Below are 5443 nucleotides of genomic sequence, written 5' to 3'. Positions count from 1 at the left end.
CCTACTAATCGATAGATTAAAGGTAATTATGATGACATCTCAAAAAATAAATTATTGAGGGTTAGCATAGTTGAAGAGGCATTCAAAGGTAAGGTTATAATTTGAAATTTTAAGAAAGGACAGAATTGAATGGGCATTCCATGTAGGATTTACTTTATAACCAACTATCTGTAATATAAATGCAAATGCTAATTAAAGAATAAATAAGTATACCCCATTTAGTGAAATAAATAATATTATAAATTTCAAATTCAGGGAAGGAAATGATTTAAATAGTTAAAATGGAGAAGACAGTCATTGTAGAGAAGCATGCAGAACTGGAGATTATGTTTCTTGTTTGAATGAGACAATGCACACATAGTTTCAAGGGCCTGGTGGGAATTTGGACCAAAGTCACTAAACTGAAATTATAATAGAATAAAATATGGGTGGTTGTAGGAAATCCTTTAGACTTTAAATTTGTGAAATTAATTTAAAAAAATATTTAAGCAATGCTAACCCCTTTACTGGGAAAGATCTTGCATGTAGCCCCTTGATTTCTAATTTCCCTTGTATTGGTAAGTGAAAGAGGTATTTGTGTGTACAACCACCACCCAGTCAAGATGTACAACTTTCCCATTACGCTAGAGAATTTCCTTATAACTTTTTAAAATTAGCAGCACTCCCTTTATATAAGGATACAACTCTTCTGACTTACATCACTAATAATGGGCTTTGCCATGTTAGCAGGATTGCTCTTTGTTTATTCTTATCCAGTACTATGTTGTGTAACTTCACAGTGATATATTTATCCATTCTTCTGCTCATGAATATCAAGATTTTTATGAGCAGGAGATGGTATCTAGACAATTAATATCAAAATTCATATAAAAATAAACAAGAAGTATTTTTTATCGAAATCCTGTAATCGTGAAGCAACAAGGAGAGATTCATGTTGCCATGACATAAGTAAATATCAAGAAGCTCCATTAATTAAAAAGTATGTAATTAATGTGAACCAACACAGGTTAATGAATCAGAATATAAAGCTCAGGGAAGATCCTAGAACATAGAAAATTTAACTTATAATTTAGTCTGCCAATCAGTAAGAAAAGTTGGATTATTCCATAAATGATCTTTTGAAGGAATGAATAGCCATAAATATAGTAATAAATAAAGTTGATTGCAAAACTCATCCTTTGTAAAAGAGTAAGTTCCAAGTAACACAAGATTGAAATTGTATGTTTAATGTATTTTCTAACCACAACAATAAATACTCTTCAGCTAGGAAGACCTAAATAGGCACTTCAAAGAAAGGAAATACAAATGCTTGATATCTGTAGATCCCTGTCTATCTATGATAACTACTGTAGTAAGACAAATGCTAAGGTATCATCTTTCACCTATTGGATTTGCAGAAATCAAGGAGTTTCATACTACATTGAACTGGTAAGGGTATGGAAACAAGACATGATTAGAGGGAAAATTTGATAATATCTATCAAAATCCAAAATGTATTTCACCCAGTAATTTTCCTTCCTAAGTCCTAGAGATTTAAAAACCTGAAATGATAAATGTAAAACATTTTTCTCTCCCTTCCTCTTTGTGATAAAAAAAATTCTGAAAGCCCTAAACATTCTTTAATAGGACACTGGATAAATAAGGTACAGTGTATCCATAAAACAGAATACTGTACTGTTAGAGAACATAATGAGAAAGTTCTGCATGTACTAATTGGGAATGTTGTCTAAGATACAGGATTAAATGCAAATATAAGGACAAATGTAGTATCTCTAATATGTTGCCATTTGTGTAAAGGGGAAGATGATACAAATGTTATTTCATATGAGTAAATACTCTGGAAGAATACAAGAAATTTCTAATAACATTGACTAACTCTAGCAAAGGGGCCTGAGTTTTCACAGGTACTTTTTTATTTTCCACATTTTGATCGCATGAATGAGTTACTTCAAAAATTAAGTAATTACGTTTTATAACTATAAAGTCATGGGACGCCTGGGTGGCTCAGTGGGTTATAGCCTTGGGCTCAAGTCATGATCCCAGGGTCCTGGGATGGAGCCCCACATCATGCTCTCTGCTTGGTGGGGAGCCTTCCTCTCTCTGTCTACCTCTCTGCCTCCTTGTGAGCTCACTCTATCTCTCTCTCTGTCAAATAAATAAATAAATAAATAAATAAAATCTTAAAAAAAAAGAAAGTCATAATAAAGCTTTATAAACTTAAAACACTATGCAAATGTAGGAGTTTATTTCATATTATATTGCCATTAGGCACTACCTACCTATGAAAAATTTTTTAATGATTAGGCAATAGAAATTTTAAATTACATTTATTATGGAAACTATAAATGCTCATTGTAAGAAATGTGGGAAGACATAAGGCTAATAACTTTAGTATATGAAGAACTCTCTGCAAATTGCCAAAAAGGATTCAAACATGTAAAAAGACAATTTATAAAGAAGGAAATGCAAATGAATAATAAACACATGAACAGATACTCAAGCCCACCAGTAGACAAGATAATAAATACCTCAGCAATGATAGAATCCTTTTTGCCCTTTAAAATGATAACAATTATAAAGATTAATAACATTGAGTGCTAATAGTAAGTATGCAGTGAAACAGGTAGTCTCATGAATTACTGGAGGAAATTTGAACTGCTATTACATATTAGGAAACTGAATAAGCTGGTCAAAAAGAAAGTTTCTCCCTTCCTTCCTCCCTCCCTCCCCCAATTCCTTCTTTTCTTTTCTTTTCTTTTTTTTTTTTTTTTAAGATTTTATTTATTTATTTCACAGACAGAGATCGCAAGAGTGCAGAGAGGCAGGCGGTGGGGGGGGGGGGGGCGGGAAGCAGGCTGCTCGATCCCAGGACCCTGAGATCATGACCTGAGCCGAAGGCAGAGGCTTTAATCCACTGAGCCACCCAGGCGCCCTTCTTTTCATTCCTTTCCTTTCCTTTTCTTTTCCTTCCTTCCTTCCTTCCTTCCTTCCTTTCTTTCCTCTTTCTTTCTTTCTGCTGAAGAGGTAATATATTCACATAATTGACATACTTCAAGATTCCAAACATATAAAGGATGGATAGTGAGATGTTTTCCTGGCAATACTGCCCCTTAGAATCCTCCCATTTCTCTGTCTCAAGGTAACTAATGGCATCATTGCCTTTTGAATTTTTCCAGAGGTATATGTATGTACATATGTATGTATAATATATACATATGCACGCATGCATATCTATATATCTATAATATTTATGTATCATATATTCATGTACATAGTATGAACTCCCTTTCTTATACTTATCACAGCATATTTGCACACATCATTTACATTTTTTATTTTTCACTTGTTGACATTAGGGTTTTTTTTTGTTTTGTTTTGTTTTTTGTGGGGGTGGTGTGGGGGTGGCTGCATGTTCCAATGTGTGAAAGTACCATAATTTATTTGCTATTGTCTTTTGTGAAAATTTGGGTTCTTTACAATCTGCTGTTGTTTTGAGCAACATCGCACTGAATAAATGTACACATATTTAATTTCAAAAAGGAAAAAGGGAGAAAGCAAAATTTTACATTAGAAAAGTGATCAGGGACATAAACTCAGATAAATATAAAATATAAGAATTATAGGATAATTCTTTGCTCAATTTACATTAATAGATTTTAATACTTTAAAAATGGATATACTGGAATAGGTAAAATACAAAAGCTGACCCAATATAGAAAAATCTGTCCAATTACCATAAGAATAATCAAAACTGATATTTTAACAATTCCCCATTATCTTCACTCACTATTTCAACTTTCAAATCCATCCTCTGCCAAAATAAATTTTTAAAAATGCCTGCAAGATTTCATGAGAGAATGCTTAAAAGTTTTTCAGTGAATGGATAATTCTGAATTTACTTAATCTATTCCAAGTGGTGTCAGGAGAATCATAACTACACAACCTAAATTTAACATAGCCTTCCATAGCAGGCTCCACACCCACATGAACACATATGATACGAGAGCAAAATCATATACCATTCATCTGCTTATTAAACAATATTATAGGGTATTACATGTAAATACTGCACATATATGTTGATTATATAAAAATATGCTTAGAGTTTCCCAGCAATTCATGATAATAGGTACCTACATTAAAGTAACTTAGAGGAAAAAGGGGGTGATGGTTTTACTTCCAATGTTTCATTTATTTGAAAATGATTTGAAATATAAAAATAGCTCAACTCCTAGATGCAAAGTGCTCCCCAAATGTGCATTCACGTCCACTGTAAACATTTTAAAAGAATAGTTATAGTAACCACAGTGTTTAAAAAAAAAAAAGAAAAGAAAAGAAAAAGAAACCTTGGGACGCCTGGGTGGCTCAGTGGGTTAAGGCTCTGCCTTCAGCTCAGTTCATGGTCTCAGGGTCCTGGGATTGAGCCCCACATCAGGCTCTCTGCTCGGCAGGGAGCCTGCTTCCCCCCCTCTCTCTACCTGCCTCTCTGCCTACTTGTGATCTCTCTCTCTCTGTCAAATAAGTAAATAAATACTTAAAAAAAAAACAAAACCTCAAAACAACCTGTATGTCTACCAAAGGACAATGATTACACATTATTGCATTTAATAGGGAATCATTATAATTATTTATCATTAAATGAATGTATGCATTATTATATACAATGTACATGAATTCCCCAAACTTTTTTTGTTTTTGTTTTGTTTTTTAGGTAGTTGACATCTTTATTGCTTTGGTAGTGGGGAGCAGGTGTTCAGGAGCTCTGGGTGGGCCCACCACTTCCTCTTAGCCTCACAGGCTTCTGGTTGGACAGGATGGGTCTGGCCATGTGCAGATCTGGGCTGTTCTTGCTCTTGGAGATTGTGTCCTGGTTGCACCGGAAGGTGGCCTGGGTGTTCTTGCCATGGTGGTCCACTTGTAGGAGGTGGCAGGCTTTGTCTGGCCAGATCTCTGTTTCTTCACCACCACTACAGCTTTGCCTTCCTTCCATAGCAGGCTCCACACCCACAGCCTTGTGCTGGAGCAGCCTATTCTAGCAGAAAGAGTTTTGTGCCTTCAGCTTATTGGGCTCTTTGCTCTATGTCTGCTTGTTCCTCTTGATCAGGAAATTGGAGCAGTTGCAGGGGACCATCCATTGCACGTGGGTAGACATAGCTGCCGCTCCTCTTGCTTGGGTGGCTAGAGGCAGAAAGAGCCACAAATATATTTTTGATGAAAGAAGTCCAATAAAAAGTAATATGAAATGTAGGGTTCCATTTATATAAATGTTAAAATAGATAAAAATATCTCTGTTTTTAGTCGTCAGTTGTTAATCTCAGCTGGGAGTATCTTGACGGAAGGGGACAGAGAGGGTAATGTAGTATTGCTTGATTTATTTCCAGTTACACACAAGTGAATATAATTTGTCAAAATTAATCAGGCTGTACTTATGTTTCATATTCTA

The 5443-nt window shown here is 34.7% G+C and overlaps 1 pseudogene; it reads right to left on the bottom strand.

The window, feature by feature from the left end:
- Positions 1–4791: 4791 nt before the first annotated feature.
- On the bottom strand, positions 4792–5152 carry LOC101675920 (annotated as a pseudogene).
- Between the last annotated feature and the right edge of the window lie 291 nt (positions 5153–5443).

This window comes from Mustela putorius, unplaced genomic scaffold (genome assembly GCF_011764305.1).
Source record: "Mustela putorius furo isolate JIRA1106 unplaced genomic scaffold, ASM1176430v1.1 tig00003859_pilon_pilon_pilon, whole genome shotgun sequence".
NCBI lineage: Eukaryota > Metazoa > Chordata > Mammalia > Carnivora > Mustelidae > Mustela > Mustela putorius.
Note: the sequence above shows the minus strand (reverse complement) of the source record. Positions and strands in the feature narration are given on the sequence as shown.